The following is a 15,893-nucleotide window of genomic DNA, read 5'->3' as shown; positions in this document are numbered from 1 at the left end:
CCAGCGCCGGTACTTCTCTGGTCTAGAAATTACTGGTGGCAATCCAATTTAGGTTTGCATCTATTGAAAATCATAAAACATCAATCCATATACAATGCAAAAAGAATTGGCATCCAATAAATTCTCTAAATTTCCTGAAGAACCAAAACTAATTAGGTTTTAATTTCTGCAAAATCGAACTCCACTATCTGCCGTCTCCATCCAATTCCAACCTAAACAGCTACAACTACTGCAGTAACATCAGTTCTTCCAACTGATTTTACAATTTTTATTCTCAAAACGAATCCATACCAAGAACCCCCCAAAATTCCATCTTGTGTTGCTGTGAATTTTAATTGAATATGAACCCACCCATCAAAATCAATGAAAACAACAATAGCTCGTTTCAATCGACCCCAGAACAAAATTGATACTCCCAATTTATAAGGAAATCCAGATCGACAGATGTTATTGCTGCCATCTATCAGCATCGAAAAAATCTTGTAACCCAACTTGAATCCGTGTATAGAAACCCCAAAATCTGTTGTTGTTTGAATCAGAAAAGAAATCTACAATTAGTCAAGAGATTAAGAACAAGACGACAACCACGATCCACGAACCTCGTATCCATTTCCCCCCTTTGTTTAACCATCTTTACATCTCTGGAAGATGAAAGAACGAACAAAAAATTGACTCATCAAACCACGAAAAATGTTTGCATCGCAACTCACACTTTCAGATAAGTGGTGGGGTAGATTGACACGTCCTACACTTATTTTTAACTCGCTCACCTGTTTGTATCGCAACTAGCATTTTCAATCATTTAAAGCTCTTCATATTTGAACCGTGGATTAACCAAATGGACGGTGAAAGATGATATATGATACTGAGCGGTTTAGTAATTGCGCCCACCAAAATCTCATCTCGTCAAATGAGATATTGACCAAGTCCACGATATTTTACTGGTGTGATGGATCCGGACGGAAAACCAAACGGCATGGACATTAAATATTTTAAGAAAAAAACGTAGGCATCTTCTTAAATGCATTTTCCCGTATGAACATTTTATTAAAAATCTCAATAATTTATCAAATATTTTTTGTGATATTTGTTATCTGGCTTGCAATTGTATTTTTGTAAGAAAAGATCTGAAAATCGGGAAATATGAAATAACTAGTTGCGTAAGATATAAATCCTAGAGAATAGATTGTGTTATTAATTCTTGATCTTTTGATTGCATTAGGTACATCCCATTAAGTTGTGCTGGACAGTGTAAGTTGTAGTCAAATTTGCTTTAACTCCCATTAAAATGTGAACTGATAATTGCATACAGTTGTAATTCTAATTTTGTAAATCTAATGACGTTTTTTTTTTTTTAGCTTTAAATGATTTTGTAGATTGTATATGCGCGTGGTGATAATTACGAGCACCAGAACAACTAGGATTGGCTGCAAAAATATCCGAAGAACCTTTTAGGCTATTAGTAAATTGATTACCTCTTTTTAATCTTTTCTAGTATTGTACTTTTTCCAAATTAATTCAAATGATTTTACATGTCTTGGTTGGACTGTCTCATGGCAGATTGTTGATTTTATCATAGCTATTTCAAGTTTATTTCACTGGTTAGGGAGAACTTGATGAGCGTCAGGTAACTACTATCTTTCTGTATTATCTTGCCATGAATACATCAGTTTTGTGGCATGTTTATTTGACTCAAATCTTTGCTAATTATATGTGTAACTTCTAGTTACACAAGCTAAATAGATGTGTAATTTCTAGTTACACATGCTAATTAGATATGTAACTTTCACTTTCACAAACTGATTGAATATGTAACTTCTGGTTTTAGTGATTGAATTGGAATGATTTGTGGTTTGTTTCTTGTTTTTGTTTTCGTTGGATTGTTGGGATTAGTTTTTTGTAGAAGAGATTGGACAGTTTTGATTATTGAATTGTGAATTTTCAATTATGTTTCTCAATTACTATTTTGTTGAATTATTGATATCTTAGATTGGTGTTTTTTTTTTTTTTTTTTTTTTAAAAATGAGCTGAAACCCATCTTTGTAATCTTGTTTAGATTCAAAAAATTTAACATGAACTATGATGCAAGATTGAAGTTTTTTGTTTGTTTGATTTTCGGGGTAATTCTATTAACAGAAAGTTGATTCATTTTTTAGTTTCTATTGATGTTGTAGATCGCTTCACTCTTTGTCCAGACTACTTACTTCAGAATTTCACTGTACTTGGGATTTCTGAGGTGAATTCCTAATATTTAAACTTTTTAGTTATCTTGTCTTGCAATGTGTAACTTTTGCTTGCCCTTTGAAATGCATGGCACGGGTTTTGCTCGGAAGATTCAGGTTCTCTCATATTTTAATGTAATTTCAGACCAACTAATATGTAGATACTTGGATTGTACTACACATGGTGTTTTTTTTGTTGCTTATCTTGAGTCTTGGCCTACACATGTTGAGATTTAACAAATCTGTGGTGGAGATGCAGGTTTTGGAGGAGGATGGGGAGGATGTGGTGGTAGAGGTGATGGTATCGGAACAGGTTTGGAGGAGGATTTGAAATCAGTGGTGGTGTTCTGGTAGAATAGGCATTGGAACAGGTATTCAACTTTCGCTTGCAAGAAAGTCATTATCTATACAAATTTGGCAGTCAGTTGAGTGATAAAATAAATGACTTCAGGTATTGTAACTTATAGATACACATGCTAAATGGATGTGCAGGTACTAGTTACACATGCTAAATGGATGTGTATCTACTAGTTACACAAGCTAATTATATGTGTAACTTCTAGGTACACATGATGATTGGATAGGATATAAAGCCTATGTTTTATTGTATGGATGCAATTTAAATTTTTGTTGAGTTGTTTTCTTCTTTGAACTTGCCACATTGAAGTGCGTCAGTTTGCTATGAATTGCTAGTTTGAACTGTTCTTTCACTATAAATTGCTGATTCAAATGTGAATTATAGTTTTCTTAACAGGATTTTTAGTGAGGACAAGCCTATGTCTTGTAGTCATTTCACAGCTGAAGGTGATGTTGAGTTCAAGGCTATTCTTTTTGTTCCTCCAAAGGCTCCTAATGATCTGTATGGAAGTTAATCTAGTGCTAACAAGTCCAACTTGAAGTTATATGTCAGACGTGTCCTCATCTCAGATGGGTTCGATGATCTTATTCCCAGGTACCTTAACTTTTTGATGGTAACCAATTTTCCCCCCAAGATTACTTATATAGGTTCATTATTATAAACGAGGCATATAATCATAGAATGAATTGCAAGCTTTTCTACATGGTTAATAGCTGAACATCACTTTTCTTGGTTTTTTATGCAGGGTCTTATGGACTCAGATACTTTACCACTTAATGTATCACGTGAAATGCTTCAACAACACAACATTCCAAAGACAATTAAGAAGAAACTTATTCGTAAAGCTCTTGATATGATCTGTCGTTTTGCTGAAAGAGGATTATGATGGGTCGAGTGAAAATGACAAGACTGGTATGTTAATCAAACTGACAAAAATAACAGAACCTTGCATTCTTTTTTTCCACCTGAATGCTAATATTCTTTTTTTCACCTGCTGGGATACGTAATATATAGTGGGAGGCTCGCTCAATATAAAACTAGCTATAGAGAAGTTGCGTAGAGGAAAGGTAGAGATGAAGTGTTGTACTGATTGTATGTGTCAATGAGAGTTACACATGCATATTAGATGTGTAACGGCTAGTTACACATGCTAATATGCATGTGTAACTAATGTTTACATATGACATATGCATGTGTAACTACTGACTACACATCCATTTTGTATTCCTGGGTTTTTTGCGGATTATAGCTTTTTTACTTTCATGGTTACCATACTTGAAGGTGTGGAGATGAGCACAAGTTTGCATTTTCGGCTACTTGTATTCTTCTTACTTACCCTACAAGGCAAGCCACATGAACTATATGGCAAGATGTTGTTGAATCACATGTGTGATCATTTTTTGTGATATCAATGTGCTAGCACAAGGTTCATATATATACCCTGTTGTAGTAATCAAAAGTTACATTTGCGAGTTAATCAATAGGTTCATATCTATACCCTGCTGAATCAGGTGTGTGATCATTTTTTGTGATATTAATGTGCTAGCACAAGGTTCATATATATAACCTGCTAGCACAAGTTTCTCATCTCCACCTTTGTATTATTCTGCCAGTATGATTACTGTCTGAAGCTTTATTTTCTGTTGCTTAAAATGAGGCATGTTTTTTTTCCCAAAGTATGTTGTTTGAATATGTTGATATCTTGTGCCTTTCAAGTGCAAGGTTCAGTTTTTTACTTGATGAAGAGTTAACGGAAGTTGCTGCAAGTGATGAGGTCAGAGCTGCTATCGTATATAAGATTAGCAGGGAGCGCATTGACGAAGAAGTATGTTAATTATTTGGTTATTTTTGAAACAAAAGTGGTATGCTTCAAGGTATTTGTTGTTGCCTGCTAAACCTTTGTGCAAATTGATCTAATTGATAAACAAACGAATTATTGTAAATGATAATTAAAGTAATACATGTATCTTCTGTATATGTAGTTTTGATGTATAACTGATGCATATGGATGTGTAACTTGTAAATACACATACATATAGCATGTGGAATAAAAAATTACACGTGCATATGGATGTGTAACTTTTAGATACACATGCCATACACATGTGTAACTTCTGGGTACACATGGGTAACCATTTCTTGCCATACGCATATGTGAGTCCATATATATATATACAAGTGTAACTTTGCATTACACATGCCATATGGATTTGTAACTTCTGGATACACATGACATATGCATGTGTAACTTCTGTTTACACATCTACATGTCGGCGGTGGTGGTGGTGTTGGGTGGCGACGGCGGTGGGCGGCGGTGGTGGTCATAGGTGGTTGTTGTTGGTGGTGGTGATGGTTGGGGGGGGTTGTTGGTGGTGGCGGTCGGAGATGGTTGGTGGTGGTGGTCGGAGGTGGTTTTAACGGTGGTGGTTGGTGGTCGGAGGTGGTCGGAGGTGGCTGTGGTGGTCAGAGGTGGTGGAAACATCATCACACTATACTTTAATAATTTTGTGCTTAAATTTAAATTGTACTCCCTCCGTCCCACTATTAAGTGACCTATTTACTTTTGGACTTTGTCCCACTATTAAGTGACCTATATCACTAAATAAGGAGATATTTCTAGAATTATCCTTTTAATTGATTATAAGAAATATAAGAAATATGCATAATTTTATAAACATGTTTATATTCGTTCAGAAATGATTGGTGTACCGTGAGTTAATCCCGCAGCGTGCACCGTGTGAGAGAGAAAAAATGATGGACCCCACCCTTGGCCCTACCCCCTGCAAATTGATAGGTGTCTAAAACACCTAATTTTATATCTAGTATTTATGCTTTCTTTGCTATTGTCTTTGTAAATTATGTATCTTATGATTACTTTTGAGTGTTTAGGTACTTTGGAGTCATTATGAGCAAGAAAAGGAAAAATCATTCAATTGGAGCTAAAAGGAGTAAAGTCATTACTTCGCAGGCGACTGATATTTGTAGCCTGCTAAAGTTGCGCAAGGAGCAGGTGAAGAATGAACTGTCAATTCCCATAACTGACAGCTAAGTTGAATTTAGGCTGTCGGTTACTCGGAACCGACAAGCCATATATGGACTGGGTGGCCTGTATCGAATTGCTGGTTTCCTTGAAGAGTTCTCCTCCTTTCCCATACCCTAAATTCGAGAGACAACATTTCTCTCATTCAATCATTGTCTTCATTTGAAAATTCAGAGAGGGGCGAAAGTGCGGCTATTGCTGGTGATTTTAGCCGAGAGTGAAGCAGATCGAAATTGAAGGTGATGGTGAAGAAATTCAAAGAAGGAATTAATGAAGAATAGATGGAAGGTGAAATTAGTCGAGAAGAATTTGAGAGAAAGAAGATCTGAGGAAGTAGAGTCTGCTACTGTGATGAAAACTAATGAAGAGTTAGTGAAATTAAGGGGGAACTGGAGATTGGGTATGGTTCAGAAGTAAAGTGCAGACGAATATTAGGGTTTGAAATTGATTCTGTGATGAAAAAGAAGACCATGGTAAGCTGTTGGTGTTGAGAATTGCAGTTGAATAAGAAGGAGATCGCAGTTACAGGAATGGGTCTGAGTGAATGGTACAAGATGTGTTGTTTCTGAGCTAATGGGTTAATGGAATTGCTAGTTTCCTGAAAAAATGGATATGTTGTTCTGTGATTGTGGTTTGGTTTCATTGGCAGTAAGGGTTTGAAAAGAATATGGCCTGAGTGAGATGAATGGAAGAAGGAATGAGATTGTTTTGGTCTTGAATTAATTGTTGAAGCTGCTACAACTGGTGGCAGAAGATTGAGTAAAGTGATGGTGGTTGTAGGCTCAGGTTACATACTTGTTGCAGTGATGTGCTGCTGTTGTGCTCAAATGGGTGTTATTGTAGAACTGCAGGAGAATGTAGCTGCAAAGGATAAATGGAATGGCACTGGAGCTGTTGGAATGGTTGACGCAGTGAGGGGTCTGAGACATGGTTTTGAAGTTGAGCTGACGGAGGCTGTGCTGCTGCTGTATTGGACTAGTTAGTGCTGTTGCAGATGGGAAGATGGTGATTCAGGTGGTATGGTCGAGTGACGATAAAAAAAAAGGAACTGAAATTGGTAGTTGTACACTGGTGGTACTGGATTCATGAGGGTTTGAAGAGTAACTGATGGAGATGAAGATACAGATGCAGTTGTAATTGGACTGAAATGGAAGAAGCTGTCGAGTGGTGTTGCTACAAGGAATGTTGGTATGGCAGTGGAGGGAATCTAGTGAATGCAAATTGAGAAGATACGAGTATTACAGGGTTAGAAGTGGCCTGAGCAGATGGAGTATTATAGTATTGCAGTGAATGGCTTGAGTTTCTGGTAAGCTGGTTATGTGCAGTTGCAGGTTGAATCTGTGTTGCAGTTGCGCCATACATGGGAGTTCCAGTATTGTTTGTGCAGCTGAGCTAAGGGGTTGAGTGCTGATACAATGAATGGCTGAGTGAGATAATGGTTGTTGGTCTGTGTGTTGGACTACATGAACTGCAGGAACTGGAATTGGTGGTTCATTGTTAGCTTGGTGTTAAATAGTGAATGCCTGTGCCAGTTTGAAATTCTGCAGAAACAATGCGAGAACGCAGTGGGAATGGTCAGCCGGTGGTACTAGTTCTAGTTGCTGGATTTCTGAACCGAGAGTGGGGATTGTAAAGCTTCAGTCAATCATGAACGGGGTACGAGCTGGATGCAAGAGTTGGCCGCAGGAAGTATGAGCCAGGAGTTGCGCTTTTGGGCGCGTTTTCGCAAGGATGGTTCACTAAGGATGTATGGCTCTGAATTGTGTATGTATGAACTATAGAGAAGGAGGGATGAGTTGTTGGAACTACATATTTTCCTGATGACAGTTTCAGACATCTCAGGTGGCTAGAGTAGTTTTCCGATGGTCGGATTCTGGCGATGACGTCATCAATCCGGCAATACACTTTTGGACCCAGAAATTCCAGAAAAGATGTTTTGGCACATGGGCTTGGATGGACCCCTGAGACATACACTTTGGGATAGAATGAAGACTTGACCTAAATGGGAAGAGTTATATCCTTTTGGGAGAAACATATAAAAGAGAAGAGTTATCTCTTTCTCAAGAAAAAAATCGAATCTTATCTTTACTTCTACTTTTTGTTCTAGGGTTTAGAAACATGAAAACTTTCCTTTTTCTTCTTGTTATGAACTCTATGAACATGAGCTAGATTATTATTATTGATTATGGAATAATTGGATTTCACATAATATGCTTTTTGATATGATAAATTAGTTTTGTCTCCATGCTTTATCGTTTATGATTCACTATTGATATTGTCTTATGATTTGAATACTTGTTTGATCGAGTCGCGAATCGGTTGATTTTGTGTTCATCTCCATTGCTAGATTATGATTTATTATACGCAAAAGTGATAGATTCCTAATTACAAGTAGCATGATTGTGATTATTGCTTGTAGTGATGCATCCTAGTAGTCACGTGTGAGTCATAACCTTTGTTAAATCGGATTAGTGCTTTTACACGTTCGATTGCTTTGATTGGCCTGATTTCATAAAACTTAATGCATCTAGGGAATTAAACTTGATTAGTTCTTTTACACGTTAGGTTGTTCTCTTAGGTAGAATTCATATGCGCATCTTTTAATGTGTTTGTTGATGATAAGAGGAAATTAGCGGGATATTCTTGCGATCAAGGTATCTTAGGGCCTTTGATAAAAGTTGAGATTAAAATATCAATTCTAGTTATTGTGTAGAAAACATGTTTGTGAATGAAGATGAAATCCGTGACCAATGCTTTCTCATCCTTGATTTGATTTGTTTATCTTTATTGTTTGCTTTTATTTAGTTTATTATATAAAAATCAGAAATCCCCCCTTTGTTTATATAAGAAATCGAAATAACTTGACAACCTAGACCTCTCTGTGGGAACGATCCTTTCTTGCCCTTACTTCATAATTTATTTTGAGTAGTAAGAAAGTGTAATTATTTTTGACGCCTAAGACATCGATCAAATTTTGGCGCCGCTGCCGGGGAGGCAGCGGTTGTCACTTGTTTTTGGTTTCTTATTTTTAGTTTTGTTTTTACTTTTTATTATTTTCTGGTTTTGACGTAGTTTTGAGAACTCTTGTTTCAGGTACTTATTGTCACATGGAAGGAGCATACTGGAGCAATGGATACGGTTTTCAACCTCCTCAACACTATGACGATTGCTTACCATCTATGGGATACGATCGAAACCAATTTATTGGTTATGATCAATATCCAAGAGCTTATGGTGATTTTCATACATACCAACAACAACCTTGTAGTGGGTATGTAAGTCAAGCACCTAGGTGGGACAATTCTACTTCCAATTTGCTTTATCCGAGATGTATGAATGCTATAAAGGGACTGAACGTCGCACAAACCAGTTTCTGCAACACTTTTTCGTACCCGACTTTGGATCGTAGTTATGATCATTCATCCATTCAAAGGGAAGAGTCATGGGAAAGAGAACCTATTGTAGCCAATGGTGGTAAGCGTGTGAACGTTAGAAAACTTGCACAGAAATTATACAAGTTGTAAGATGATGGAGCCTCGGAAGAGCTTGTCGATGAAATTAGTAGGACCATTCATATGGAACTTAAACGGCGTCGTGATAAAGGTTGGGAAACTGACGACGATTCTTATTATGGTGAGTCTGAAAATGAAGATAATTGTGTTGAAAAGGACCAACCTTTGGAGATATATGATGACATTAGTGTAGTTGACTCAACTCTTGATCTTTATAATGATCAAACACCTATTCAAAAGGTACATGAGTATGATGAAACTAGTGTTTTACAGAACTTCCTTGCAACAAGGTTTGAGCCTAATGATGACGAGTATGTTGAGAATGTGACCGAATTAAGTAATGTTGTGGAAGACCCAATCGAGCTTGCACATGATTGTAATGATGATGTTTATGTCGAGACTTTGGTTGAGGCAGAGACGGACGAAGAATGCTTGCAAGTTTTGATAGAGGACCACGATGTGCAAGAGGTAAGTAATTCACTTGAATTCTTTAAGGATGAAGAGGATACCATAACACGAGAGTTGCAAGGATTGTCTAACCCTTTGCCTATTAATCCTTCTCCTTTACCTCTTATTGGCTTGAATTTATGTGCTTCGAGAATATTGTTGAATGACTTTATTTCTCGATATCCGCCATTAGAAACATTTGATTCTCATACTATGCAAGTTTGCAAAGAAGAAATCATAGAAGTTCCTGAATTTTATGTTCTTTATACACTTCCAAGTGTGGGGGAAATTTCTATCGGTTAATAGATTCATTTCTGTTTTATAGTACTAATATTTGTGTGAAGCTAGTGTTTGCAAAAAAGGTTACATGGAAGGATCCCCAACTTTTCAGATTATTGGTGTATAGGGAATTCAACTTGCAAGTAGGGATGACGACTTTAAACCAAGCGCTAAATGGGAGGAAACCCATACGATGAGTATTTCTTGTTTCGTTTTTAGCTTTTTCTTGTCTTGTATTTACTTTTTCTGATTCTTGTCGCATATCATTATATGATTTCCCACCTTGACTTTCTTTGAACGATTCAATTTACATTGAGGACAATGTAAAGTTTAAGTGTGGGGGAGTGGTTAAGCATTTGCATTGTAAAATTTTCAACTTTTGTTTAAATTAGTGAATAAAAAAATTCCAACTTGTAGTTAGTTTAGAGTCACATAGTATACATGTCGCTAAGATTACATCGAGATTCTCATAAGAGTGATTGAACTTAGAGATGACAGAGAACATGATCGGGTTTCTTACTTGTATGAGAGTAAAAGTTGGATTTAACCATCCCAGTGGCAAATGAGGTGCAGACTGAATTCGGTATTAGAGTTCTGGTCCCCTATAGTGGAGACTACCCATGTTACATAATGTGAGGCACTGACCTTCAATTCTTTGTACCTGTCTAAATATGTGCTTTTAGAGTGTGTGTCACCGTACATAAACTCCGGGTAGAATGGTGAGATACCCAACCTCCCACCAATAGAAGCACTATTTTGATCTCTTGAGTGCTATTTTATCAGTAATGATGGTGACATCGAATTGCTAACTTATATACCACTTGTAATCTTGTTCGCAGTTAGCACCATCCACTTTATCTCTCTATCTCCACCAACAGATCCCTAGAAACACCATCATCATCAACAAGAGGAGCATCACAAATTCGAAGGAAACTTGAAGGCGTTCAAGGTTTACAAGCAACAATACAGAAATGAGCAGATTTCAGATTCAAGTATTGCAACAAGACAAGGAGCAGAATTTTTACAAGTTGAAGACTATTGTACAAGAGCGAATATTATCAAGATGAGAATTCAAGAAGTTTATGATATCGAGACATACAAGTTGTGAAGAATCAAGCGGTAAAGTACTTACATCATGGCCTTTGTACTTGCATTTTTTTTATTTTATCTTATTTGTATATTATTTTCTCTTATCCTAAAAAAAAAAACTTGGGGCATGGTCATTGTTATGCTAAGTCCCATGTCAAAAAAAAATGAAAAAAAGAATAGAAAAAAAAAAGGAAAAAAAAAAAGAAAAAGAAAAAATATTCATTGCATCATATTTTGGTTTGTTTAGTTTGTTTTTGGTTTTGTATTCATTCAATAAAGCCAATGGAAGAAGAAATATTCATAATGAAGTTTCAAGCAACAAGGAATTAGAGGAAGAATCACATTTTCAAGATTCTACGAAGTTCAAGAGTTATCATCAAGAGTTGAAGACCTAAGACGAAGATGAAGACAAGGATTGAAGACCGAAAACGTTTCTATGGATGCTGTGAGAGTGGTGCTAACTGCACGTCGAACGGATAACGAGGTAAGTAAGCATATTCCCACCTTTGTTAAGTTGTTGATTTCCTTTCTTAGAGATCGTCAGAAAAAGAGTTTTCAAAATGAATAAAAGATGTGGGTTTTCAAAACAATTCGGAGGGTTTGGCCTTCCTACTATTCAGCTTGTCACAGGATTCTCTCTTCATTCCTACCTGGACATATGTGTGACCCATAAAAAGCTATTTATTATTGAGAGCTACTTCATAAAACCCTTTCTTGTGAGGCAGAGTCGAGACTTTTGATCACTCCGAACCCGAATTTCTTTCGATAAGGGATGGTTATTTCTCTCTCAACTTTTAAGGATGAGATTGTGTTCATATATGTGTCTAACTTCTTATTACTAGTGTGCAGAATCTCTATGTCTTCTTAGCGCGTTGGATGCTATCATTTCGGAGAACTAGTAAGTTGGAAAAGTAGGTTTTGTGGGTATATCTCTAGTAAACCCTCACGAGACTAAAACTCGTCCACTAGGGATACCTAGGGGTTTAAAGGCTTGTTATTTATGCTAAGTGTCACCGTAGCCTCGACGACACCGAGTTGTATGTATGTTTCAGAATTGTTTTGTTTGATTTGCTCGAGGACTAGCAAAGTCTAAGTGTGGGGGAATTTGATAGATGTCTAAAACACCTAACCTAATAATTTGGGGCCTAGATTTAAACTTCTTTTGATTAAGAACGTTTTTTTGGGGACCATGGTTTTTTTGGGGACCATTGTCTTATTAGGCCACTTTCCCTATAGTTATAAGGGGTGTCCTAAAATGTGGAAATGACTAACCTATCCTTAACCTAACTTAATTTAAAACTAACCTAATAAACACACATATATATATACATATATATAAATAACCACCACCTCCTCCCATCGCCGCCGCCACCACTACCGACCATCACCTACCATCTCCGACTACCACCACCAACAACCACCGCCACCTCTCTCTCTCTCTATATATATATATCATAAAAATATGTACATATATATATATCGGTTTTGGTTGAAAAAAATGAGAAGTAAATATCACCAAAATGAGTTGAAAATGGAAGTTGTAGAGAGAAGTTCGGTTAGGAATTATGTGAAAAACTTTGTCGAACTAACCGAACTCAACTTTAATGGAGGTTTTTCTTTTTCCAGAGAAAAGTTCGGTTTCGTCGCAAAAAGTTCGGTTACGTCGCAAAAAGTTCGGTTTCGTTGCAAAAAATATCCCAACCGAACTTCGAGTTCGGTTACGTCGCAAAAATTTCCCAAGTTCGGTTGCCTCGCAAAAAAGTTCGGTTACGTTGCAAAAAATTCAATTGTGTCCCAAAAAAAAAGTTCGATTTCGTCGCAATAAATGTCCCAACCGAACTTTGAGCTCGGTTACGTCGCAAAAAATGTCCCATCCGAACTACATTGCAGAAACAAAAACTCCATTAAAGCTTTGGTTCGGTTGCCTGTGATTTTGGATTTATTAATCGAACTACATTTGCAGAAAGTTCGGTTACATGTTCTTCATATAATATAACCGAACTTTGTTGACTTGGTTGAAATTTTTTGTTGTAATTTGATTTTGACGATATTTTAGGCCATTTATAACAACATTCACTAAGTTACAAGCATATTTCGGTACCGAGAGAATGTTTTTTCTCCATATTTACCCATCTCAAAATAATCTTCTTCTTCTTTGGTCACTCAATAATTCCATTTCTTTTAAATACAATCATCTATTAATTTAACCTTAATCAATGATTAATCACATTAACTAATCATTATACAAATATAATCAGAAGGATAATTTTGGTATTAATATAAATATCGAGATAAAGGGTGACCTAAATTTACTTCTAATGTCTTACCTAAAATAAAACAATGGTCCTCCAAAAAAAGGCTGGTCACCAAAAAACCGTTCTTGATTAAGGGCTTCACAGTATGGTAACCCATGATGGGGTCTTAGCCTAAAAATCCCAACTATTATACCACTTCGTGTTTTTATCTCAACAACTTTTAATACTCTCAATTTCATACACACGCCGCCACCATCTTCAGCGACTGTCATCACCACCACCACTCTCCTCCACCACCTTCTGAAACCCAAAAATCAAATAATATTTCGAAAACCCCAAAACCAAATCGTAAATCACCAAACGGTAGACTCCTAAAACCAAAAATCAAATCAATTGATGTTTATTCCTTCTAAAACCCATAATTAAATCATTCTCCTCCTCTCAAAATCACAGTATTTTTTCTTGTGCTTGAGGTGAAGAAGTAGATTGTCATGGAGGTGGTAATGAGATAGTGGCCGATGTGGTGGTGCCTGAGGTGAAGAAGCAGAGAAAAAGAGACGCAAGAAGAAGAGTAAATCAAAAGGAGTTAATTGTAATTATATTACTCCCTCCGTTCTTTTTAATAGGCCAGTTTCTATAAATAAAAGTTTCAAAAAAATAGGCCAGTTTCCTAATTGGGAAAGTCAAATGTTATTTTAATTTTTTGGGACCACTTTTGTCTTAATTTCTTTTGATGACAAGTGTCATGTGGACCACTTCACTTTACTTCTTTTGCTAACAAGTGTCATGGGGACCATTTCACTTCACTTCTTTTATTGACAAGTGTCATGAGGACCACTTTCAATGATTAGTTCTCTTAATTTCCTTAAATTTCACTAAAAACAAAACTGACCTATTAAAAAAGAACGGAGGGAGTATTGTATTGATGTTCATTGTGAGGATAAGAGCCCTAATTTGTTCTGTTGCGCTTACGAATCCCAATTTCTGCAATTTGGATTGTTTGTGAAATGTTGGAACCCTAATTTGTTTTGAGGATTTATCAAGGTTGTGAACATTGGTTGTTTGTATAAATGCCTAACAGAATATTAGTCATCCTTACCATTTGCATCCTAGGTTTGTGAAAAAATGGCAACTTCTGATTCTCAAAATGTTTCATCTAATATATTGCAACTTGATTGAATTAGTATCACATAAACATGAAGATATTTTGAAAACTTGATTGAAAACCTAAAATACTTCATGCAGTAATTTATTTGCTGCCATAACTAATTTTAGCTTCAATTCTGATCCATGGTTGTATTTGTCAATTTTTTTTTGAAATTATTCTCCCACGTAAAAGAAGCGGAAACATGGCAATATAGTATACTGCGTCTCTGTTTGATGCAAACTAATCTTTGATGTTGAAAGATCGCATTGGCGGTTTAAGATGTGATAAGCAGAATATATGTTATACAAGAGAGACATCAAAAGTTTAACCTAAAGACATCCTTTCAGGAATCTGAATAGCCGGTCAGTGGGACTTAGTACGTCAACTATGAAAGACACGGTAACCCCTGATGAGTGTCTGACTCAAAATTTCTTAGATACTACTCGAAAAGGACCATGTAGATTTGCACTGCCTAAAGTAAGAGTATGTTCATATATAGATTCCCCCTTAATGTTCAAGTAAATGGCATTCATATTCATGGCATTCATATTCTTTTCATTACTGCCCAATTTCGGAGCTCATAAGACAAAACAATTACTTCGGAAGAGTTTAATCAGACAAAAGACAAGTCATATTAAAATTCCTTCAGTGGTATCCGACAATGCCTCGAGGAACAGACCCTGAGAAAGTCGGGCACTTATTGGTGCTTCAGTGTGTGGAAACCAGGTCTCTAGCTCCAGACCGCGCAAAAGTCCAAGACTTAACAGGCTCAACGTTCAGAATCAATGCAAACAGAAAATGAAAAAGCAAAAAGGTCAGTTGTCTTCCTTCTTTTTTAAGCTTTTTTCCCGCATATTTATGTACTTATGTAAGAAAAACTAAACAAACATACATATTCCTCGCAACTATATACATAGCAGCAAAGGGAGAACATACCAATGTTGGGCTAATTTGAGATGCAAAATCTTCAATTTTCATTTTTTCTCCCTGTAAATTTTTTTTTCTGATGTTTCCATCTTCAACTGCCAATGCCAAAGTATAATATGCTGAGAGTCACGATCAGGTGCAATAGTGCATTTTTCTGTAGAAAGTCCCCTGTAAAAGACATGGCATCTCATGAGTCAAAACCGTCGTCAATTAGGTCAATGTACAAGCTTAAGTTCATGAAATTGTAACCAGCTTTTTTTAATAATGTCACTATAGGAAATGGTTCTAAGGTGCGTTTATATTCTTTGGATGATTCATGACAGGGGATCCATCTTTTTTATTTCTTTTGTTGTGCATCTTCTGCCTCGGTAAATTTTTCGCCAATCTCGAGAAGGGTAAATAATGCTGATGCAGAAACAAGATGTGACTTATTTTTGTTGCAATGAAGGGTAAAAATGAAATATTTTACGGGTTCTGAAACAGAACGGTATTTTGAGGGTTCTGAAACGGAGCGGCACTCGCATTGCAAGTCCATTTTTACTAGTGGACTGATTAAGGGAATGCCTGAAATTTAGGGAAACAAATTTGATATTCTATGTGGCCAATATGGGAAGTGC

The sequence above is a fragment of the Papaver somniferum genome, chromosome 7 (assembly GCF_003573695.1).
Source record: "Papaver somniferum cultivar HN1 chromosome 7, ASM357369v1, whole genome shotgun sequence".
Classification (NCBI taxonomy): Eukaryota; Viridiplantae; Streptophyta; class Magnoliopsida; order Ranunculales; family Papaveraceae; genus Papaver; species Papaver somniferum.
The sequence above is the reverse complement of the archived record's forward strand: the minus strand, read 5'-3'. Positions refer to the sequence as shown.